General features: G+C 42.6%; 1 long non-coding RNA gene across 1 annotated transcript; it reads right to left on the bottom strand.

The window, feature by feature from the left end:
- LOC143781244 (uncharacterized) lies at nucleotides 1-25,553 on the bottom strand. The gene is made up of 4 exons (XR_013216637.1): nucleotides 25,415-25,553; nucleotides 18,726-18,813; nucleotides 678-791; nucleotides 1-382 (listed from the first exon to the last, which is right to left on the bottom strand). It is a non-coding gene; the product is annotated as an uncharacterized LOC143781244 (long non-coding RNA).
- Between the last annotated feature and the right edge of the window lie 914 nt (nucleotides 25,554-26,467).

Here is a 26,467-nt window from a genome sequence, read left to right as displayed (position 1 = left end):
AGGGTTAACAGGGAAATTTAATGTAACAGCGTTACTCCACACAGGGAGAGAGTAAATAGAGGGGAGGATGAATAAGATATTTTTGGGTAACTTAGGGGCAACAGTTGTAAGATTAGGTAGGGGAGAGTTCAAAGGTATCAAACTTATCAATCTGACGTTGATGAAGAGCAGTCTCTGCGATGATGGCAGTAGCGTCCCGGCTTGAGCACTTGAAGGATCCGGTCCGGTCTGATGATCCTGAGAAGTCTGGTGACAGGTCCTGGTTCCAAGATGAGAACCGCTGGAGAGGTGGCAGTCCTTTCTTTTAAGCACCGACATTGCACTGGAGTCAGGCAGCCGTACTCGGTCTGTGGCCTGGTTGTCCCGTCTCAGGGTGCGCCCCCTGCGGTCGGGTCAGAAAGAGGAATCTCTCACTCTCAGTGGTGTTACAGGAGTTGAAACTGTCAGGGATACCACCGGGAAGCGTCTCTGCCTATAGTCTCCAGTAAGTCTCCGTGGTCCCCTAGGGCTTGGGCCTACTTTGTCCTTACTATACAGCAAGGGAGGACTCACAGTCGACCTCCGTGCACTACAGCTTCCCACCACCACTCTGCTCGTTCTCACGCACTGTCGCCCTTTTATATTCTCCATGCCCCCCAGTCTCAAGTTCAAAGGTCTGTCCAGAGAACTAAGCTTACCCCCCTGCAACTCGGGTGACAGCACTGATGGTTCCGGACTCGTCACAGACACGGCACACCAGAGTCGGCTCTCCTCCTTACAAATGGACACTGGTCAGAATTGTAAAAATTTGCCTGGCCAGGAAAGTAAAAACACGCTCTGGTGTGAAACGGTTAATCTCATGTTAAATAGTAGTCAGTGCCCAGCTGCCATAAAATAAAGTTTAACTGCTCTAGTAGGATTTTCCTAACATTTTCTTAGTTGCATTTTACAGCAAAAGTCATGGTGCATAAACAGCTTACATGTTTCAACACAACAAAGAGATCTCATTGTTGAAAGTTATTAGTTAGGAGAAGGGTACAAAAAAAGTCAATCGATAAGTGGCTTAAATTTGGAACAATAGTGATATTACTTAAAACTGGACGTCCTTGACCCCGTCCCTCGGTCGGGCTGCAGAGAGGCCTACAGCAACATTAAAGTAGCTGAAGGAATTTCTGGAATTAATGGTTGTGTACTGCATGTGACAGCAATCTCCTGTAGTCTTAATATGTTTGATCTGTGTCAATTGTAGCAAGACGGAAGCCTTTTCTTACAAAGAAAAACATCCAACCATGGCAATGTTTTGCCAAAACCTACAAGTGAGCCAAAAGCATGTAAGAAAATGTGTAATGGGCTGATGAAACTGCGGTTGAACTTTTAAGCCATAATTCAAAGGGTATGTATGGCACAAAGCCAATACTGTGCATCATCAAAATTAGACCAAAGCCATAGAGAAAGTGAACGCAGCATTATGCTTTAGGGCTGTTTTTTGGTAGCTGAAACTGAGCCTTTAATAAGGGAGGAGGGAGGAGGTCAATTACCGTATTTTTCTGACCATAAGACGCACTTTTTTTCCTCCAAATTTGGGAGGAAAGTGTGGGTGCGTCTTATGGTAGGGATGTAACGTGGGGAGGGGGCAGCAGCGAGTGGGATTGCACTGGGAGGCAGAAAAATGTCCCTGCCGGGCTTCAGGAATCAGCGCTGGGGAAACCACATGGTCCCAATCATTAAAGGGCAGTGAATATTTATTAGCTGCTTCCCCGCCCACCTGTCAGCTGAGCTGTGAGCAGGGAGCAGCACTTCAATACTCCTTCACAGGGACACACACGGTTTCCCCAGTGCTGGATTCCTGCAGCTGTTGGGGAGATCTGTGTGTCTGGTGGAGGAGGGGGCAGGAGCAGGGGCTGGAGGAGACAAGATCGCTGCATACCTGCCTGCCGGGGCTGTGCTGGATGCTGAGTGCTCCAGCACAAGGACCTGTATGATGTCATGAAGAGGGCGGGCTAGAGCATCACATGGCAGCACAGAGCCCTCCCTCTTCTGATGTCATCACAGGTCCTGCAGACACCACACTACAATCTGCAAGCTTCCTCCTGTGCTGTGGAGAGGCAACAAGAGGGAGGGCTCTGTGGTGTCATGGGAGGGGATGCTCCAGCATTTTACCTCACCATGGCTGGCTGGCTGCCACAATTAAAAGGTTAGTCTTTACAACACACAATAAAGCACTCTGCCACTCCTGTGGTGAACTATAACTCCCAGCATGCCATAGGATCTGCAGGACATGCTGGGAGTTATAGTTCTCCCATGTGTTCTTAAAGCAGCACTCCAGTGTTATTTTTCAGTGCTGGAGTGGTGCTTTAAATATAAGCCCTGTGCCCCCATTCTTATACTCACCCTCCAGCGTCTTCACATAGTACTTTACAGCCACCACACTGGTCCCGTAGCTTCCAACATAATAGCATACTATTATATATAATAACAACACATATAATAGTATGTTATTAAATATTTTACCACCTTTTTTGCGTCAAATATTTTTTTTCCTATTTTCAACCTTTAAAACCTGGGTGCGTCTTATAGTCCGGTGCGTCTTATAGTCCGAAAAAATACAATCGCCAATTTTGCAACGAAACCTTCAGACCTTTGCTAAAAAGCTGAAGATTAAATGGAATTTCACCTTTCTGCAGGACAACAACCCTAAGCATACCTCCACATCAACAAAAAGTATCTTTAACAGAAGATTAAAGTTTTGCAATGAACCAGCCAAAGCCGAGACTTGAATACAAACATCTGGAAATCTGTGAGTTGACCTGAAGAGGGTGCTATACAGAGGAGGTGTCCTCTCAATCTGATAGATTTTGATTGCAAGGAAGAGTGGGCAAAGATTGTCCATTCTAGACGTGACCTGCTGATAGACTCCTTTCCCACAAGACTGAATGATGATTTCTTTTATATATCTGGATGTGCAGTTTTTCATATAGGCATGTATCTTTGAATTTTTATTAGTATAAATAGATTTTTAAAGAGTATTTATTAGTATGTATAGTCCAATGCTTAACTGTCCACCATAGACCTGGGCTAAGTGCAGCTCATGGGTCATATCCAGCCTTCTGGCTGTTCCAGTCCCGCCACAGATCGAGACAGAGGAAGGGCTGAAAACTGTGGCCCAGGGTCAAGGATGTGCATATTTATTCAACCACATTATTGTGCTTCTTTATTTTTATTTTTCCACACAGAAAAATTTAAGTTTATTTTTCAATTGAATTGTACAGATTATAGTTACATAGTTACATAGTTATTGAGGTTGAAGGAAGACTTTAAGTCCATCTAGTTCAACCCATAGCCTAACCTAACATGCCCTAACATGTTGATCCAGAGGAAGGCAAAAAAAAACCATGTGGCAAGGAGTAACTCCACCATGGGGAAAAAAATTCCTTCCCGACTCCACATACGGCAATTAGACTAGTTCCCTGGATCAACGCTTTATCAAGGAATCTAGTGTATATACCCTGTAATATTATACTTTTCCAGAAAGGTATCCAGTCCCCTCTTAAATTTAATTAATGAATCACTCATTACAACATCATACGGCAGAGAGTTCCATAGTCTCACTGCTCTTACAGTAAAGAATCCGCGTCTGTTATTATGCTTAAACCTTCTTTCCTCCAGACGTAGAGGATGCCCCCTTGTCCCTGTCTCAGGTCTATGATTAAAAAGATCATCAGAAAGGTCTTTGTACTGTCCCCTCATATATTTATACATTAAAATAAGATCACCCCTTAGTCTTTGTTTTTCCAAACTAAATAGCCCCAAGTGTAATAACCTATCTTGGTATTGCAGACCCCCCAGTCCTCTAATAACCTTGGTCGCTCTTCTCTGCACCCGCTCTAGTTCAGCTATGTCTTTCTTATACACGGGAGACCAGAACTGTGCACAGTATTCTAAGTGTGGTCGAACTAGTGACTTGTATAGAGGTAAAATTATGTTCTCCTCATGAGCATCTATGCCTCTTTTAATACATCCCATTATTTTATTTGCCTTTGTAGCAGCTGCCTGACACTGGCCACTGAATATGAGTCTGTCATCCACCCATACACCCAGGTCTTTTTCATTGATGGTTTTGCCCAGAGTTTTAGAATTAAGCACATAGTTATACATCTTATTACTTCTACCCAAGTGCATGACCTTACATTTATCCCCATTAAAACTCATTTGCCATTTATCAGCCCAAGCTTCTAGTTTACATAAATCATCCTGTAATATAAAATTGTCCTCCCCTGTATTGATTACCCTACAGAGTTTAGTGTCATCTGCAAATATTGAAATTCTACTCTGAATGCCCCCTACAAGGTCATTAATAAATATGTTAAAAAGAAGAGGGCCCAATACTGACCCCTGTGGTACCCCACTGCTAACCGCGACCCAGTCCGAGTGTGCTCCATTAATAACCACCCTTTGTTTCCTATCCCTGAGCCAGCTCTCAACCCACTTACACATATTTTCCCCTATCCCCATTACTCTCATTTTATGTATCAACCTTTTGTGTGGCACCGTATCAAAAGCTTTGGAAAAGTCCATATACACTACGTCCACTGGGTTCCCTTGGTCCAGTCCGGAACTTACCTCTTCATAGAAGCTGATCAAATTAGTCTGACATGAGCGGTCCCTAGTAAACCCGTGCTGATACTGAGTCATGAGGTTATTCCTCTTCAGATACTCCAGTATAGCATCCCTTAGAATGTCCTCCAGGATTTTACCCACAGTAGAGGTTAAACTTACTGGCCTATAATTACCGAGTTCAGTTTTTGCCCCTTTTTTTAATATTGGCACCACATTTGCTATACGCCACTCCTGTGGTACAGACCCTGTTATTATGGACTCTTTAAAGATTAAAAATAATGGTCTATCAATGACTGTACTTAGTTCCTGCAGTACTCGGGGGTGTATCCCATCCGGGCCCGGAGATTTGTCAATTTTAGTGATTTTTAGACGCCGCTGTACTTCCTGCTGGGTTAAGCAGTTGACATTTAAAGGGGAATTTTTATCACTAGTCATATTGGCTGCCATGGGATTTTCTTTTGTAAATACTGATGAAAAAAAGTCATTTAGCAGATTGGCTTTTTCCTCATCCTCATCCACCATTTCCCCCAGACTATTTTTAAGGGGGCCAACACTATCATTTTTTAGTTTCTTACTATTTATGTAGTTAAAGAATATTTTGGGATTATTTTTACTCTCTCTGGCAATGAGTCTCTCTGTCTCAATCTTTGCTGCCTTGATTTGCTTTTTACAGAATTTATTTGATTTTCTGTATTTATTTAATGCCTCATCACTACCTACTTCCTTTAATTCTCTAAATGCTTTCTTTTTGTTCCTTATTGCGCCCCTTACAGCTCTATTTAGCCATATTGGTTTCCTCCTATTTCTAGTATGTTTATTCCCATACGGTATATACTGTGCACAGGTCCTATCCAGGATGCTAATAAACGTCTCCCATTTTCTTTGTGTATTTTTGTGTCTCAGGATATCGTCCCAGTTAATTGCACCAAGATCCTCTCTCATCCGTTGGAAATTTGCCCTCCTGAAGTTTAGTGTCTTTGTCACCCCCCTACTACCCATCTTATTAAAGGTTACATGAAAACTTATTATTTTATGATCACTAGTCCCCAAGTGACCCCCAACCCTTATATTTGATATGCGGTCTGGCCTGTTGGTTAATATTAGGTCTAGCAGTGCCCCCCTCCTTGTTGGGTCCTGAACCAGCTGTGAAAGGTAATTGTCTCTCACAGTTGTCAAAAACCGATTACCTTTGCTGGAACTGCAGGTTTCTGTTCCCCAATCTATTTCAGGGTAGTTGAAGTCCCCCATAATAATGACTTCTCCTTGAGTCGCAGCTTCATCTATTTGCTTTACGAGGATATTCTCCATTGCTTCCATTATTTTTGGAGATTTATAACAAACCCCTATCAGTAATTTATTATTTTTTCCCCCTCCTCTTATCTCCACCCACAGGGACTCCACATTTTCATTAAATTCACCTATATTATCACGCAGGATGGGTTTTAAGGAAGATTTTACATATAGACACACCCCTCCCCCTCGCTTATCTGTACGGTCATTTCTGAACAGGCTATAGCCCTGCAAGTTAACAGCCCAGTCACGGCTCTCATCCAGCCACGTCTCAGATATCCCCACCATGTCATAATTATGCTCCAACAACATTAGTTCTAATTCGTCCATTTTGTTGGCGAGGCTTCTGGCATTAGTATACATGCACTTGATGTTACTCTCTGTACCTCTATTCTTTCTTAAATTATTAACTGTTCTAACCCCACCCCCCATGCCACCGCCACCCCCAACTTCCTTATTTGTGCCCAGCTCTCTATCTGCACTATCTTTCCCTCCTATAAAATGAATACCCTCCCCCCCAATCCCTAGTTTAAACACTCCTCCAACCTTCTAACCATTTTCTCCCCCAGCACAGCTGCCCCTTCCCCATTGAGGTGCAGCCCGTCCCTAGCGTAGAGCCTGTAGCCCACTGAGAAGTCGGCCCAGTTCTGCAGGAACCCAAACCCCTCCTTCCTACACCAATTGAGCCACTTAATAACCTCCCTAATCTCCCGTTGCCTCTCTGGCGTGGCACGTGGTACAGGCAGTATTTCGGAAAATACCACGTTGGAGGTCCTTGCTTTCAGCTTGCAGCCTAATTCCCTGAAATCATCTTTAAGGACCTTCCACCTACCTCTAACTTTGTCATTTGTGCCAATGTGCACCATGACTGCTGGGTCCTCACCAGCCCCTCCCAGTAATCTGTCCACCCGATCAGCGATGTGTCGGACTCGAGCGCCAGGTAGGCAGCACACCGTCCGACGATCCCTGTCTTTGTGACAGATTGCCCTATCTGTTCCCCTAATAATTGAGTCCCCCACTACCAGCACCTGTCTGGCCTGCCCTGCTCTCCTATTTCCCTCCTTACTGGAGCAGTCACTCCTCCGGCTTTCAGAGGACATGCCTGGCTGCAGCAGTGCTACCCCTGTACTGGCACCCCCCTCATCTGCCAACTTAGCAAACTTATTGGGGTGTGCCAGATCAGGACTAGCCTCCCTGGCACTCTTCCCTCTACTCCGCCTTCTGTCACCCAGCTAACTGCCACACTGTCCTGCAGCTCCATCCTACCATCCCCCTCCTCATCTATCCCATTGAGCGTCTGCTCTGTGAGCAGAAGACTCCTCTCCATATTGTCTATGGATCTCAGTGTTGCCAGCTGCACATTTAGATCCAAAATCTGGGCTTCCAAATGCACAATGTGCTCACATCTCGCACAGCAGTATGCACCCTCGACCGGCTGGTCAAGGACTGCATACATGTGGCAAGATGTACACTGGATGGCATTAACAATTGTGGAGCACATTTCCTAATGGGGATTGCACCACACAGAAACTTTAATTAAAAATAAATACAAAGTATTAATTAAAAAAAAAAAAAAAAAAAAAAAAAAAACAGAAAAAACAGAAGCAATTCCTCCCTTGGAAACTCCCTGATTCCAAAGTCACTGAATCACAAGTCACACACTTACCGCCGTTCACACTTACGCTCAGGTCACACTCAGCTCGCTCACACTCGCTGTGCTGAAGATTTATAGATTTATTTTTTTTTCTCTCTATCTCCCCTCAACAGCAATCCACCTTGCTGTTCAGATGCACTTCCAAAAAGGGCTTGAGCCCCAAACAGCTGCCCCTTATAAACCCTTGATTATGACCGCCCACCCTAAGTTAACACCTTGTGAATATAGCTACTCCCAATTCAGCAATTCACACAAATTCACACAGGTATTTGTTAAAGGCCTTCCAAATACCTCTTCACTGAATCACAAGTCACACACTTACCGCCGTTCACACTTACGCTCAGGTCACACTCAGCTCGCTCACACTCGCTGTGCTGAAGATTTATAGATTTATTTTTTTTTCTCTCTATCTCCCCTCAACAGCAATCCACCTTGCTGTTCAGATGCACTTCCAAAAAGGGCTTGAGCCCCAAACAGCTGCCCCTTATAAACCCTTGATTATGACCGCCCACCCTAAGTTAACACCTTGTGAATATAGCTACTCCCAATTCAGCAATTCACACAAATTCACACAGGTATTTGTTAAAGGCCTTCCAAATACCTCTTCACTGAATCACAAGTCACACACTTACCGCCGTTCACACTTACGCTCAGGTCACACTCAGCTCGCTCACACTCGCTGTGCTGAAGATTTATAGATTTTTTTTTTTTTCTCTCTATCTCCCCTCAACAGCAATCCACCTTGCTGTTCAGATGCACTTCCAAAAAGGGCTTGAGCCCCAAACAGCTGCCCCTTATAAACCCTTGATTATGACCGCCCACCCTAAGTTAACACCTTGTGAATATAGCTACTCCCAATTCAGCAATTCACACAAATTCACACAGGTATTTGTTAAAGGCCTTCCAAATACCTCTTCACTGAATCACAAGTCACACACTTACCGCCGTTCACACTTACGCTCAGGTCACACTCAGCTCGCTCACACTCGCTGTGCTGAAGATTTATAGATTTTTTTTTTTTTTCTCTCTATCTCCCCTCAACAGCAATCCACCTTGCTGTTCAGATGCACTTCCAAAAAGGGCTTGAGCCCCAAACAGCTGCCCCTTATAAACCCTTGATTATGACCGCCCACCCTAAGTTAACACCTTGTGAATATAGCTACTCCCAATTCAGCAATTCACACAAATTCACACAGGTATTTGTTAAAGGCCTTCCAAATACCTCTTCACTGAATCACAAGTCACACACTTACCGCCGTTCACACTTACGCTCAGGTCACACTCAGCTCGCTCACACTCGCTGTGCTGAAGATTTATAGATTTTTTTTTTTTTCTCTCTATCTCCCCTCAACAGCAATCCACCTTGCTGTTCAGATGCACTTCCAAAAAGGGCTTGAGCCCCAAACAGCTGCCCCTTATAAACCCTTGATTATGACCGCCCACCCTAAGTTAACACCTTGTGAATATAGCTACTCCCAATTCAGCAATTCACACAAATTCACACAGGTATTTGTTAAAGGCCTTCCAAATACCTCTTCACTGAATCACAAGTCACACACTTACCGCCGTTCACACTTACGCTCAGGTCACACTCAGCTCGCTCACACTCGCTGTGCTGAAGATTTATAGATTTTTTTTTTTTTCTCTCTATCTCCCCTCAACAGCAATCCACCTTGCTGTTCAGATGCACTTCCAAAAAGGGCTTGAGCCCCAAACAGCTGCCCCTTATAAACCCTTGATTATGACCGCCCACCCTAAGTTAACACCTTGTGAATATAGCTACTCCCAATTCAGCAATTCACACAAATTCACACAGGTATTTGTTAAAGGCCTTCCAAATACCTCTTCACTGAATCACAAGTCACACACTTACCGCCGTTCACACTTACGCTCAGGTCACACTCAGCTCGCTCACACTCGCTGTGCTGAAGATTTATAGATTTTTTTTTTTTTCTCTCTATCTCCCCTCAACAGCAATCCACCTTGCTGTTCAGATGCACTTCCAAAAAGGGCTTGAGCCCCAAACAGCTGCCCCTTATAAACCCTTGATTATGACCGCCCACCCTAAGTTAACACCTTGTGAATATAGCTACTCCCAATTCAGCAATTCACACAAATTCACACAGGTATTTGTTAAAGGCCTTCCAAATACCTCTTCACTGAATCACAAGTCACACACTTACCGCCGTTCACACTTACGCTCAGGTCACACTCAGCTCGCTCACACTCGCTGTGCTGAAGATTTATAGATTTTTTTTTTTCTCTCTATCTCCCCTCAACAGCAATCCACCTTGCTGTTCAGATGCACTTCCAAAAAGGGCTTGAGCCCCAAACAGCTGCCCCTTATAAACCCTTGATTATGACCGCCCACCCTAAGTTAACACCTTGTGAATATAGCTACTCCCAATTCAGCAATTCACACAAATTCACACAGGTATTTGTTAAAGGCCTTCCAAATACCTCTTCACTGAATCACAAGTCACACACTTACCGCCGTTCACACTTACACTCAGGTCACACTCAGCTCGCTCACACTCGCTGTGCTGAAGATTTATAGATTTTTTTTTTTTTCTCTCTATCTCCCCTCAACAGCAATCCACCTTGCTGTTCAGATGCACTTCCAAAAAGGGCTTGAGCCCCAAACAGCTGCCCCTTATAAACCCTTGATTATGACCGCCCACCCTAAGTTAACACCTTGTGAATATAGCTACTCCCAATTCAGCAATTCACACAAATTCACACAGGTATTTGTTAAAGGCCTTCCAAATACCTCTTCACTGAATCACAAGTCACACACTTACCGCCGTTCACACTTACGCTCAGGTCACACTCAGCTCGCTCACACTCGCTGTGCTGAAGATTTATAGATTTTTTTTTTTTTCTCTCTATCTCCCCTCAACAGCAATCCACCTTGCTGTTCAGATGCACTTCCAAAAAGGGCTTGAGCCCCAAACAGCTGCCCCTTATAAACCCTTGATTATGACCGCCCACCCTAAGTTAACACCTTGTGAATATAGCTACTCCCAATTCAGCAATTCACACAAATTCACACAGGTATTTGTTAAAGGCCTTCCAAATACCTCTTCACTGAATCACAAGTCACACACTTACCGCCGTTCACACTTACGCTCAGGTCACACTCAGCTCGCTCACACTCGCTGTGCTGAAGATTTATAGATTTTTTTTTTTTTCTCTCTATCTCCCCTCAACAGCAATCCACCTTGCTGTTCAGATGCACTTCCAAAAAGGGCTTGAGCCCCAAACAGCTGCCCCTTATAAACCCTTGATTATGACCGCCCACCCTAAGTTAACACCTTGTGAATATAGCTACTCCCAATTCAGCAATTCACACAAATTCACACAGGTATTTGTTAAAGGCCTTCCAAATACCTCTTCACTGAATCACAAGTCACACACTTACCGCCGTTCACACTTACACTCAGGTCACACTCAGCTCGCTCACACTCGCTGTGCTGAAGATTTATAGATTTATTTTTTTTTCTCTCTATCTCCCCTCAACAGCAATCCACCTTGCTGTTCAGATGCACTTCCAAAAAGCTGGGTGAAAGATCTTAAATTATTCTCCTTGATATGTTTTTTACATGATAAAAACCTTTAATTTCAACAGGGGTGTGTAGACTTTATTTTCACTGCACTAAACTGAATGTGGCTACTGACCCATAATTAATTTCTGTAATACAACACACAGCAGACATCAAACTATGTATGAGAGCCAGAGCAGAGAATGTTCATTAAAGTGCATGAAGTGTTTTAATCTGATGGCCCGTATTGTCTAGGGGTTTTTTTTTGCTTGAGTTTCACCATAAAGATTTTTCTATTATATATCTGGATGTGCAGTTTTTCATATAGGCATGTATCTTTGAATTTTTATTAGTATAAATAGTTTTTTAAAGGGTTTTTATTAGTATATATAGTCCAATACTTAACTGTGCATCATAGACCTGGGCTAAGTGCAGCCCATGGGTCATATCCAGCCTTCTGGCTGTTCCAGTCCTGCCACAGATCGAAACAGAGGAATGGCTGAAAACTCTGGCCCAGGGTCCACGACATGTGGCTGCCTTTGCCACCCGGCGTCCTAAAAGCACCACCATCTGCATCCTCAGAATACAAATAGCAGTGAATGCAGCGGTGGAGGAGGGAGCTACTGGCTCCACTTTCCACCAGTGTGTGCAACTGAGAAAGCAGACATAATGATGCTGGAACGCCCGCCAGGGCCTAGGGGTACGGTCATGGTTTACTGGGCTCTCTGGTCAGGTAGTTTCAAGGTTAACTCAGATGGCCTCATTCTGGGTCCTGTGAGGCTTTTTATAGCCTCACTGTGAGGTCAATCCTTGTTGTTTATATTCTGACGCTTGGCTGAGTGTGTATGACCCTGGTGTGCCTCTGTTTTATGCATGTACTATTGTTTGTCTGTCTGGTTTCTGATCTGGTTCTGTCCCTGTTGTGATTCCTGCCTGTCATTTCTGTACTGTCTATTGCCCGTTCTGGTTTATTGATCTCTTGCTATGTCCTGACTATTCTTCAGACTGCCCCTGTGTACTGCGCTGACTTCTCTGTGTATGACTTTGGCTTGTGTGATGAAATTTTTTCCTGTCATCCCTTCTTAACATCCTTGGAGGTTCATCTCCTTCTTAAACTTTCTCCCAGAGCTGCTGCAGGCTCAAACAGCAGCACTAAGCTTCGCGCACCCCCTCTGACACGCGGTCACGTGACCGCAGGTCCTGTCTGTCTCTGAAGAGCGGCTAGCCCCGGAAGCACCGCTGCTCTCGTTTACAGCTCCTCAGTGACACTGGCAGTCTCTGGCACCAGACGTCCAGGCTAGCCTCCTGCGCTGTTGCCGGTGAGTGCCCATCAGGCAGCTGGTCCTGACAGGTACTCGGTACCGGGTCCAGTATTTAAAGGGGATGTCAAGGTGGGGGCGACCCAGTCCGTCGCCCTGGTCATCCAAGTAAAAGGGAAAGTATTTAAAGGGGTTTTGAATAAAGTTTGTGTTCATGACACTACCTGTGGTATTTGGTCAGAGGGGACCGACGCTGCTTAATGGGGTCCTCTGGGGTGAGGTTATAGCAGATAGGATGGAATAACTTACCACAGGTGAAGTAGGTCCCCAGGGCTCTCGGTGTGTAGATGGAGATAGATAGTGGTGCAGTAAGAAATGGAGGACAGGTTTGTTGTCTCTTTACCTGGTTTACTTAAGACATCAGGCAGCCACAGTCCAGGGCACCAGTTCACAGGTACAGACAGGGTCCGGCCGGCTTGGAAGTGAATTCAAAGTCACCTTTACCAGGTGGAGTTAGAAGCCTTCCTACTAGCGCGGTGGTGTAGTCCCTTGCTGCCTATGGTTTCTATCAAGGTCCTCACAGTTCTCTCTGTCCTCCTTAAAGGTGGAACACAAACCCCTATGACAGGTGGCTCGAACCTTTTACAGGGTCGCTATCATGACCCGGGCTCTATGCGCCACTGTGCCTCCTGGGTGTTAGGAGAGGTAACGTGAAGTCCAGCTGTCCTGACGGTTTCTACTGTAAGTCTTAGAGTCCCTCACAACCTCGGTCTTCCGGCTACTGGTGTCTGCACTCTGCAAGGGAGGAAGCCCAGTCGCAGCTGTCCTCCGCAATTGTCACTCTCCTGTGCTTTGCTCTCCTGCACGCTCACTACATGCTGTTCTTCTCAGTTATCTCTGTCCAGGAGCTGCAGCACCTTTGTGGCTACATGGCCCCTCCAGTCCTTCTGACTGCTCCCTTCTCTCTTTCTGCCAGGAGCTGCAGACTCCAACGTCTGCTCAGCTACACTCCCTTCTTACCAGCTCCGCCTAAGCTGATGTTACATGACAAGCTCTTCTCTGGCAATCTCTGACTCACTGACTGACTTTTTCTCCAGACCAGAATATATATATATATATATATATATATATATATATATATATACACACACACATATACAGTACAGACCAAAAGTTTGGACACACCTTCTCAATCAAAGATTTTTCTGTATTTTCATGACTATGAAAATTGTACATTCACACTGAAGGCATCAAAACTATGAATTAACACATGTGGATTTATACACTTAACAAAAAAGTGTGAAACAAATGAAAATATGTCTTATATTCTAGATTCTTCAAAGTAGCCACCTTTTGCTTTGATAACTGCTTTGCAAACTCTTGGTATTCTCTTGATGAGCTTCAAGAGGTAGTCACTGGAAATGGTCTTCCAACAGTCTTGAAGGAGTTGCCAGAGATGCTCAGCACTTGTTGGCCCTTTTGCCTTCACTCTGCGGACCAGCTCACTCCAAACCATCTCGATTGGGTTCAGGTCTGGTGACTGTAGAGGCCAGGTCGTCTGGCGTAGCACCCCATCACTCTTCTTCTTGGTCAGATAGCCCTTACACAGCCTGGAGGTGTGTTTCAGGTCATTGTCCTGTTGAAAAATAAATGATGGTCCAACTAAACGCAAACCGGATGGAATAGCATGCTGGTGCAAGATGCTGTGGTAGCCATGCTGGTTCAGTATGCCTTCAATTTTGAATAAATCCCCAACAGTGTCACCAGCAAAGCACCCCCACACCATCACACCTCCTCCATGCTTCATGGTGAGAACCAGGCATGTAGAGTCCATCCATTCACCTTTTCTGCGTCGCACAAAGACACGGCCATTGGAACCAAAGATCTCAAATTTGGAGTCATCAGACCAAAGCACAGATTTCCACTGGTCTAATGTCCATTCCTTGTGTTCCTTAGCCCAAACAAGTCTCTTCTGCTTGTTGCCTATCCTTAGCAGTGGTTTTCTAGCAGCAATTTTACCATGAAGGCCTGCTGCACAAAGTCTCCTCTTAACAGTTGTTGTAGAGATGTGTCTGCTGCTAGAACTCTGTGTGGCATTGACCTGGTCTCTAATCTGAGCTGCTGTTAACCTGCGATTTCTGAGGCTGGTGACTCAGATAAGCTTATCCTCAGAAGCAGAGGTGACTCTTGGTCTTCCTTTCCTGGGGCAGTCCTCATGTGAGCCAGTTTCTTTGTAGCGCTTGATGGTTTTTGCAACTGCACTTGGGGGCACTTTCAAAGTTTGCCCAATTTTTCGGACTGACTGACCTTCATTTCTTAAAGTAATGATGGCCACTCATTTTTCTTTACTTAGCTGCTTTTTTCTTGCCATAATACAAATTCTATCAGTCTATTCAGTAGGACTATCAGCTGTGTATCCAGCAGACTCCTGCACAACACAACTGATGGTCCCAACCCCATTTATAAGGCAAGAAATTTCACTTATTAAACCTGACAAGGCACACCTGTGAAGTGAAAAACATTTCTGGTGACTACCTCTTGAAGCTCATCAAGAGAATGCCAAGAGTGTGCAAAGCACTAATCAAAGCAAAAGGTGGCTACTTTGAAGAACCTAGAATATAAGGCATATTTTCATTTGTTTCACACTTTTTTGTTAAGTATATAATTCCACATGTGTTAATTCATAGTTTTGATGCCTTTCATAGTCATGAAAATACAGAAAAATCTGTGAATGAGAAGGTGTCCAAACTTTTCGTCTGTACTGTACATATATATACACATACATACATACATACACACATACATACATCTGTATATATATATATATATATATATATATATATATATATATATATACATACACAGTACAGACCAAAAGTTTAGACACACCTTCTCATTTAAAGATTTTTCTGTATTTTCATGACTATGAAAATTTTACATTTTACACTGAAGGCATCAATACTATGAATTAACACATGTGGAATTATATACTTAACAAAAAAGTGTTAAACAACTGAAATTATGTCTTATATTCTAAGATCTTCAAAGTAGCCACCTATTGCTTTGATGACTGCTTTGCACACTCTTGGGATTCTCTTGATGAGCTTTAAGAGCTAGTCACTGGGAATGGTCTTCCAACAATCTTGAAGGAGTTCCCAGAGATGCTCAGCACTTGTTGGCCCTTTTGCCTTCACTCTGCGGTCCAGCTCACCCCAAACCATCTCGATTGGGTTCAGGTCTGGTGACTGTGGAGGCCAGGTCATCTGGCGTAGCACCCCATCACTCTCCTGCTTGGTCAAATAGCCCTTACACAGCCTGGAGGTGTGTTTAGGGTCATTGTCCTGTTGAAAAATAAATGATGGTCTAACTAAACGCAAACTGGATGGAATAGCATGCTGCTGCAAGATGCTGTGGTAGTCATGCTGGCTCAGTATGCCTTCAATTTTGAATAAATCCCCAACAGTGCCACCAGCAAAGCACCCCCACACCATCACACCTACTCCTCCATGCTTCACGGTGGGAACCAGGCATGTAGAGTCCATCCATTCACCTTTTCTGCGTCGCACAAAGACACGGCCGTTGGAACCAAAGATCTCAAATTTGGACTCACCAGACCAAAGCACAGATTTCCACTGGTCTAATGTCCATTCCTTGTGTTCCTTAGCCCAAACAAGTCTCTTCTGCTTGTTGCCTGTCCTTAGCAGTGGTTTCCTAGCAGCTATTTTACCATGAAGGCCTGCTGCACAAAGTCTCCTCTTAAAAGTTGTTGTAGAGATGTGTCTGCTGCTAGAACTCTGTGTGGCATTGACCTGGTCTCTAATCTGAGCTGCTGTTAACCTGCGATTTCTGAGGCTGGTGACTCGGATAAACTTATCCTCAGAAGCAGAGGTGACTCTTGGTCTTCCTTTCCTGGGGCGGGCCTCATGTGAGCCAGTTTCTTTGTAGCGCTTGATGGTTTTTGACACTGCACTTGGGGACACTTTCAAAGTTTGCCCAATTTTTCGGACTGACTGACCTTCATTTCTTAAAGTAATTTGGCCACTCATTTTTTTTCACTTAGCTGCTTTTTCTTGCCATAATACAAATTCTAACAGTCTATTCAGTAGGACTATCAGCTGTGTATCCACCAGACTTCTGCTCAACACAACTGATGGTCCCAACCCCATTTATAAGTCAAGAAATCCCAGTTATTAAACTTGACAGGGCACACCTGTGAAGTGAAAACCATTCCCGGTGACTACCTCTTGAAGCTCATCAAGAGAATGCCAAGAGTGTGCAAAGCAGTCATCAAAGCAAAAGGTGGCTACTTTGAAGAACCTAGAATATAAGACATAATTTCAGTTGTTTCACACTTTTTTGTTAAGTATATAAGTCCACATGTGTTAATTCAGTTTTGATGCCTTTCATAGTCATGAAAATACAGAAAAATCTTTGAATGAGAAGGTGTGTCCAAACTTTTGGTCTGTACTGTACATATATATACACATACATACATACATACACACATACATACATCTGTATATATATATATATATATATATACACAGTACAGACCAAAAGTTGTACAATTTTCATAGTCATGAAAATACAGTAAAATCTTTAAATGAGAAGGTGTGTCCAAACTTTTGCTCTGTACTGTATATCTATCTATCTATCTATATATATATATATATATATATATATATATATATATATACATATATATATATTACATACACACATTACATCCATTGGACTAACAGCATGACTGAGAATGTATTCACATATGTACCCATATGCTCAGGCAGTACACAGTGTTAAAGATCATGATATGACAGTAAATATGTACACTAACCTGAAGGCATCTCCTCCTGCTGGAATGGTGCCACGGAAGTCCCGATTCGCGTTTCGGTGTCTGCCTTTGTCAGGGAGCGTGTGTCTTGATGTAGCAGAGTTGTGTGTATGTTGATGTAGTAGAATTGTGTGAGTTGATGTTGCAAAGCTGTGAATGTGAGGGACATCATACTGTGTGTGGGGGGGCTTTGTAGGTGGGGCATCAAATTGTGTGGTGGAATTTAGTGTTTAGGAGCATCAGACTGTAATCTTGGGGCATCATACTGTGGGGGGGGGGATTATACTGTCTGTGGGGGGCACTATGGGGCCATGAAAGTGATATCTCAAGGTGTGGAGATATGTAAATCTAATTTGAATGAGTAACTTTACTATCAGGATCACCAATCTGATCTTGAACAAGCCCTGATGCTCCATCCAGTGGTCTAGGGATTCAGAGAGTAGAGGACATGACTGATAAAAGCAGAGGAGGAAATGCCTGAGTAACAAGTGACCATCAAGTTTCCCAACTTCCTGTACTTGTCTCCCATCCTATACCCATTGTTCCCTCATCCTTGTCTGTCTTCACCCTGGTTACCATTAAACTATATTTATCACTTACTGCTCTTGTGTAATACTTCTTAATTGTAATCTTGAATCTGCTGCTCTTTTACTGAGTTTACTATTCAAAGTTCCTAAACTTCACAACTTCTATTTTTTATATGTACTTGGATTTGGTGTACCCGTCATCAAATACACTGTATTCCAAAGAGTGCAAACAGATATAGAGGAAATAATTTATCATTTATCTCTGTAATCAAAGTAATTACTCAGCATGAGGCAGAATAATGCCAGTTTGCACCTTTTACAAACACACAACCCATTGCATATAAATTAACACAGGGAAATTCCAAAAAGTATCAGAAAGATTCATTTAGTTATATGCACGTATGCAAATAGACAAAACAGGGTAACAATAAAGGAATGGCAGGGCTAAAGATGCTTTAAAACTAGAAAGAGGCAACAATGCAATACATGTGGGAAGATAAGTGCAAAATTAATAATAAAATACTCTAAGATGCTATATCACGAGCAACACACAAAAGGTAGAATAAACTAATAATCTAGGAGTCACTTACTCATAAATAATGTAGAAAACATATTAAATAGTAAAAATCACACAATAGCCAAGATGGAACAGCAAATATGTATTGGGGCTAAAGAGGGTTCCCAAAGTTAGCAAGTTAGTAAATATAGCAAAGAATATATGAAAAGCGTAAAAATACATAACAAATAGTAACATTGTCCTGCTGGAATGGCGCCAACCCCGACACTTATTTTGGCACAAGGCTTCATCAAGGGTTACCACCATTCCATAAGCAGTACACCATTACTATTTTGCATGTATTTATACACTTATAAATGTTATATTGATGACCTTGCTAACTTTGGGATCCCTCTTTAGCCCACATAGAGAACAAATTTTCTGTTCCACACGTAGAAAATGACTTCATTTTTATAGCATCTTAGTGGTTTAATAGTATATATTTTCATACAAATTCATTTTTCACTTACCATATATCGTACTGTCTTTCTCATGCTTGGTCCTGCTTATCTTCTATTGCGATTCCTAGGTTTTAACCTGTCTACCTTTTTGCATGTACTGTGTTTAAATACATGAATTTATATTTGTCATACATTTTTGCTATGTAGCTTAGTTATGTGAAATAGCAACAGTTTATTGTATTAGCAAAATGGATTTCAGGACCATCAGTATATTTAATCAGTCACACAACTCCACAATACAGATAACTCCTACCAAAACAAAAGAAGTCAATGGAACTCCAAAATTTCTATAAAAATTCGCAAATTTTATCAAAAAGATACATAGGAAAATAAAAAGCCATATAGATGGCATAAGATTATGTAATAGTCAATGAGGTTTACAGAGAGGGCTCAAAGAAAAGGAACACACTAGGTGACATGGATAAAGATTAGGTCATCACTAGAGATGGGCGAACCCGAACAGTAAAGTTCGGCGTCTGTATCGAACACCTACTGCTCGGGCATGGACACCAAACACGAACTTCACCAGGAAGTCCGTGTTAGGCTGGGTTCACATTGCGTTTATATGGCACGTTAGACGGACTGCGTTACACCGCGGCATAACACGGTGTAACGAAGTCCGTTAATGTTGCCATTAACCCCTATTTCGAGTGCATCGCCAAAGCATGCCATAATCGGTGTGTGCTAGCGATGTGCCGTCATTGAGTGACGGCCCGTCGGATGTGGGCTGCAGCGCTTCTGGGTCCGTCACTGCTAGCGCAGATAGAGCATCTGCTAGCTCTATCTGCGCTAGCGCGAACGCATTTCGGCACTTGCGTTAACACAGTCCGTTTAAAGCATGCGTTGAACGGGCTGCTTTAACGCAATGTGAACCTAGTCTTACTGTTCCTGTTCGGCTGCTCAAACACCAGGTGTTTGTTGCACTGTTTTGTGCATGACAGCACGGCAAGCACCGCTTCTGACTGGCGGTGAAATCAGCCCCATTGGTCAGAGAGCTGAGGTTCCCATGCTGTCAAAAGACAGCGTGAGCGCTCAGCTGTGATCGGAGGTATAAAGTTTACCTCCAGTCACTGGTATCAGCTGATGGGACTACTGATCCCATCATCCGACATCTGTTGCCGCTAATAACAGTGAGAGCAGGAGCAGCAGATGGGAGTAATCATCAGCCGCTCCTGCGCTGTAAATAAAAAAAGTTTAAATAAAAACAGCGTGGGTTCTCCTATATTTTTGATAACCAGCCAGGCAAAACTCACAGCTGGGGGCTGCAACCATCAGCTGTCGGCTTCAACAAGGCTGGTTATCAAGAATAGAGGGGTCCCCACGCTCTTTTTTTTTTATTTTTATCAATCATTTAAAAAATGGCATGGGGTCCCCCAATTTTTGACAACCAGCCTTGCTAAAGCAGACAGCTGGGGGCTGGTATTCTCAGGCTGGTAAGGGGCCATGAATATTGGCCCCACCAGCTTAAAAATAGCAGCTCGCAGCTGTCCAGAAAAGGCACATCTTTTAGATGCGCCAGTTCTGGCACTTTGCCTGGCTCTTCCCACTTGCCTGTAGCGGTGGCAAGTGGGGTTCATATTTGTGGGGTTGATGTCAGCTATAGGATTAATAATGGAGAGGTGTCTTACAGACACCTCTCTATTACTAAGACGTGGGCTTGATGTCACCTGACAATACAAAGGTAATCTCAACCCCACAAATATGAAACCCACTTGCCACCCCTACAGGGAAAGTGGGAATAGCTGAGCAAAGCACGAGAATTGGTGCATCTAACAGATGTGCCTTTTCTGGGCAGTTGTCAAAAATGAGGGGGAACCCCATGCCATTTTTTAAAATAATTTATTTAAATAATTAAAAGAAACAGCGTGGTGACCCCTCTATTCTTGATAACCAGCCTTGTTGAAGCTGACAGCTGAGGGTTGCAGCCTCCAGCTGTAAGTTTTGCCTAGCTGGTTATCAAAAATACAGGGGAACTCATGCCGTTTTTTTTTTTCAATATTTATTTACAGCGCAGGAGCAGCTGATGAATACTCCCATCCGCCGCTCCTGCTCTCACTGTTATTAGCGACAGCAGGTGTCGGATGATGGGAACAGTAGTCCCATCAGCTGACACCAGTGACCGGAGGTAAACTTGATATCTCCGATCACAGCTGAGCGCTCACGCCGTCTTTTGACAGCGTGGAAATCACGGCTCTCTGACCGGCGGGGATGATTTCACTGCCAATCACAAGCGGTGTTTGCCGCGGTAGCATGCACATGACATCGCGGCAAACACTGGATGTTTGGGCCTCCCATTCAAGTGAAAGGGGTCTGGATTCGGGTCCGGGTACTGTTCTGGTACCCAAACTTTTTGTAACTGTTTGGCCAAACCCGCCGGACCCGAACATCCAGGGGTCCACCAGCTCTAGTCATCACCCAAAAAAAAGTACATACATGTGTATGTTGGTAACATGGTCAAATAGTATGCATAAAAAATGTGCCATATATTATGCCATCTATATGGCTTTTTATGGTTCTATGTATCTTTTTGATAAATAAAAGTTTGAAAATTTTTATTGAAATTTTGGAGTTCAATTGGCTTTTTTCGTTTTAGTAGGAGTTAATAGTATATTCTATGTACAAAAACAGAAAAAATATAGACCCATAGAATTTCAAAATTAGGCTATAGCAAAATTTTGTAATTGGGGTACTAAAACTTAACTTTTAATGATAATTATATTAAAATCATTCAAACACGAAACAAACATTTATAAGACATGCACTATAAAAATCACCAGACAGATTCGGGTGTCTAAGTCTCCAGATTGCTAGTGAACAGGTCACAGAAAACCGTATATACTTAAAGAGGTTGTCCACTACTTTTATATTAATGACCTGTTCATAGGATAGTCATCAATGTCTGATCGTCTGTGGTCCAACACCTGGCACCCCGCCGATCAGCTGATAACGGTGCCATCGTCGGCTGCCTGACGGAAGTACTCACTTGATGAGCTGCTCCATTTACTTGTAGTGGCTTTTCAAATTAATAGGAGGCAACAAGTTGACGGAGCAGCTCGGCAGTGCGGCAAGCAGCTGCCACCACTATATAATTTTTTATGGATGGACTAGCTACTTGTTACATGTCTTCTCATGTATGAATCTCAGTGTAGGAGTTTCCATAGTACACATATTTAGGCTCCTCTTACATATGGCATAGGGCCTATAAAACCAATCTTCAGATTATGAAGTCTGTTTTGAGGATATTGTTTAAATGTGGGCTAACGGTATCATCCGTCACTACTTGAGACACAAGTCTTTAGGTGTCACATAAAACATATACTCACCACTCATTTGGTGGCTGCACAATGGTAACCATTAAATTCCGTGCGTTCCATAGGATGAGCCGGAAGTGACTTTTGCGTTTCACCGCAACCAAAGGGAGCGTTCTATTTACAGGATATTATGTGCATTGACATCTGGAAATAATGTGAACCGCCCGGCACGCACATATTGAAGTAAAACGGGAAATTGGTTAGATATAGGCAGGAGGCTCCATGTAACCGTTGTATAGACCTCATTTTCTCAGCCACAGGTGACTACATAAAACTCCCCTGATGAATCCAGAGAAGGAGGAAATGCGTTGGGAGGTGGTCCTTGGTCGCTCATCTGCAAAAAAGATGATAGATGGGCCCTAATAGTATGACCTATCTCCTATGAAATTTGAGAAGACTCATAGGAGATACCTGTGAAAACTTTAAGGGTATGTGTCCACGGGCCGGATTACATCCGGATTAGCTGCGGATTGAACGCTGCATACAACCGCAGCATGCAAACCGCAGCGTCCAGATGTTACAGCATAGTGCAGGGGATTTTATGAAATCCCGTCTCCACTATGCGTGTGAACACGCACCCGGCGGCCCTGCGTTTATGGCCCTGCGGCGCGCCTTTTAAGATCGCAGCATGTCTGTTTACCTTGTGGCGACGCTCCATCGCCACAAGGTAAATAACAGGGTTCTATGTATAGGGTGCAGAGATTCCAGATGTGTGCAATGAACACATCCGGAAACACTGTGTGTACAGAAGGGGGCGGTTTTCCTCTCCGTCCAAAGCGCCGACAATCCGGACCGTGGACACGCACCCTAAGGAACTGGATGAGACCTTTCCTTTATCAAGGAAACCTTTTACAAGGTTTATAAACGGATCGGATTATCACATGAATTATTTTGGGCATGTGCGGTTTACAAGTTGTAAGCCTACAACTGGTGAAGCTTAAGTGTATGTGTTTTTTTGTGACCTGTTCTCTAGCAATCTGGAGACTTTAGGCACCCGGATCTGTCTGGTAATTTTTATAGTGAGCGTCTCATGAAATGTTTGAATGATTTTAATATAATGATTAATAAATGTTACGTTTTAGTCCCCCAATTATTTGCTATAGCCTAATGATGTATGTTAGTCACAGTGACTAGTCATTATGTAACTTCTCTTCTATACAATGTTGTAGCTCACCCTGGTGGAGAGATTTATAAATTGCATTTGCTTTTTAGAGTTAGGATTATGTTGAGATCTTTATGTTTATGTAATAGAATTGATCTAGTTTAAAAAAAAAATAATGATAAGGAAATCTCAAGCCCTTATTCCTTATTACACTATGTGGGGTGCGTTATATACTACGTGGCTGTGCTATATACTACGTGGGCTGTGTTATATACTACGTGGCTGTGCATTCTAGAATACCCGATGCGCTAGAATCGGGTCACCATCTAGTGGCCAAATAACGGCCTTAGAGTCTCCGGCTATAGCGACATGTTCAGAAGCTAGGTAGTAAAAATAAGTTTTCCTTCCTGTCATGCCACTTTGTATTAATTCCGTAAAAGCACTTGAAGGGTTAATAAACTACCCGACAGCAGTTTTGAATACATTGAGGGATGCTATTTTTAATATAGTCTCACTTTTGGGTATTTTACGAAATATAGGTCCGCTAAAGTCACTTGAAAACTGAATAGGTCTCTAAAAAAGTAAGTTTTGTAAATTTCCTTGAAAAAAAATGAAAAATTGCTACTACAATTTTAAAACTTCTAATGTCCTAACAAAATAAAATGATATTTTAAAAATGGTGCTGATGTAAAGCTAACATGAGTTAAATGTTATTTAATGACTATTATATATAGAATGATTGTCTGGTTTAAATGGATAATCATTCAAAGTTTGAAAATTGCTAATTTTTAGATGTTGACAAAATTATGATATTTTTAAAAATAATCACAGAAAATAACGACATAAATTAACTATAAGCATAAAGTACAATGTGTCACAAAAAAGGTCTCAAAATCAATGAGATCTGTTGAAGCTCTCTAAAGTTATTATTGCTTAAAGTGACACTGGTCAGCTTTGAAAAATCTGCCCTGTTCACTAAGGGGTTAAAAAGGTTTACTAACTGAGTGTATTGATTGAATAATCTTTACAATTTGAAAAACAATGTATTTTTTTGCCTCAGGTATAGCGTCACAACGTCCATTAGTTTGCATCTGTTTGTCTCCCAAAAACAATTTTGGGTCTTCATTTGCTACAGGAAGCATCAAACCAATCTTGTGATATATTGGCCCTAGACTTTAAAAGTTGTCATAAATCCTGCTTCATCGAGTCCAGATGTTGGAGCAAAGGATGCAATCTGGAAACATGAATTGTATCATCTACTACTTTGCAGAAAATGCTTTGATTCAGCAGTTTTACTGTCTTGTATGAAAGAAGTGGTTTGGGAGATAGACTTAAGGTGTCAAACTGACTTTACGTAGACCAAGAAAGAACTATAAGGTGAGGTCCCAGTCAAGCAAAAACCATGAGAAAAACAACCCATAAAATGTAATTTTTATTAGAAAGTTTTAAAAACTCGCAGATTTATGGGGGAGAAGGGAAAAAAAGGTGAACCTTTTAATCCTTTTTTTCCCTCTACCCTTTTTTTGTTTTTCACATTTGGTTATTTTCAGGTGTTTCGTTAACATAAACCTGCGAGATTTTAAAACTTTCTAATAAAAGTTACGTTTTAGGGGTCCTTTTTCTCATGGTTTTGGCAAACTGACTTTGCCATTTGCGCCGCATATTTCAGGCGATTGCAAATTAAACGTTTTTGCTTGACAATATGTGCATATTACATCCATTTTGCCTATTATGACTTTCAGATGTGAATTGGGTCGTAGTAAAACTCTTCCAAACCCTAGTCAGCCTGCCTATTTCTTTGCATTTATTGAATTTGTTGTTTTCGGTCATTATGACAAGGTTCAACCTCTTGTTCAGCTGTTTCAGCTTCCCTTGATTCAGCCTATCTCATCCGTTTCTCCTGAAGATGACATTCCCGTTGTTCAGATGTTTCAGTTGCCTTTGATTCACTATCCCATAGAATGTAAGTCCGCAAGGACAGGGTCCTCTCCCCTCTGTACCAGTCTGACACTGTAAAAGTGTTTACTGTAAACGATACCTATAACCCTGTATGTAACCCCTTTCTCATGTACAGCACCATGGAATTAATGGTGCTATATAAATAAATAATAATAATAATTCAGTCTATCTCATCCATTTCTCCTGAAGATGACATTCCCGTTGTTCAGATGTTTCAGTTGCCTTTGATTCAGCTTGTCTCGTCAGTTTCCTTTCAAGCCAAGACATAGTCTCTTGTCTCAGCTGTTTGAGACAGTTTTGCTTTCTTAGCTTTTGGATTAACTTACCCAATAGATGGTCGTTTTTGGGTGGTAATTAAAAATAGTCCTTAGTATTATGATCTTTAGCAATCACCACACACTCATCAGTGATCTAATAGGTGAATATATATGTACAGCAGGAAATATGTGACTGCCTCACAGCCAGACTGTTCTAGTTGTCCATAGCAACCAATCAGAGCTCAGCTTTCACTTTACCTCAGCAGCTTCAATGCTGAAACCTGCACTCTGGTTGCTATAGGCAACCAGAGCAATCTTACTGTAAGGCAATTTTCATGAATAAGGCCCCGTTACTTATGTAGTGGCTATAGACAACCCAAATGACCTTACCGTAAAGCAATTCTCTAGTTACTAGTTACTTCTGCAACAGCTGTTGCTATAATTACAGACTTTAGAGTGACTTATCAGGTTTCCCACCTTAGCACCTATATAGTTGCTGCCCCTCTAAGAGTGACTCTTTGGGCGCTGTCACTTTAATTCTTTAAGAGTCCCTTAGGGCAAAAACTGTGGTTTTGCATTCAACACACATTTTCTCCTTTATTTCTATTGAGTCTAAATTCGGGGGCCAAATCTCCTGAAGGGGGGGGAGATTTTGAGTTTTAAAGTGTGCAGTATTTTTAGTCTGGTTTTAAAGACGGACCGTGCAGAATGTCACTCGAATCGTGTGAAAAATGTGGTTTTGTATTCAATGGGCTACCAGACAGATTTTCTGCTTTATATGTATTGTATACAGTAGATTTGGAGGCTGAGGCACAGAGTGCTGAATCAGAAATACCCCACATCAAGTCCTTGAATATCAAAAAGTGTCTCATACTATAAGATTGAATAAAAATATGGCCTGCAGTGTGTCCCTGAACAAAATATGCCCCACATTGTGCCCATGAATAAAATGTGTCCCTTCGCTTGTGCTCCTGCTAAACGATGCACAGGGAACAATGATGTCATCGCGTCACAGAAAAGGAACCTAGCAGCAACACAGGGACCTTTGAAAGACTTATTTTCTTCCTGTAGCCCCTTTATTATATTTAATTGTATCCGCATAATAAAGATAAAATTGAATCT

This window comes from Ranitomeya variabilis, chromosome 6, assembly GCF_051348905.1.
Source record: "Ranitomeya variabilis isolate aRanVar5 chromosome 6, aRanVar5.hap1, whole genome shotgun sequence".
In the NCBI taxonomy this organism is placed as follows: Eukaryota; Metazoa; Chordata; class Amphibia; order Anura; family Dendrobatidae; genus Ranitomeya; species Ranitomeya variabilis.
This window is presented reverse-complemented; position numbering and strand designations above follow the sequence as displayed.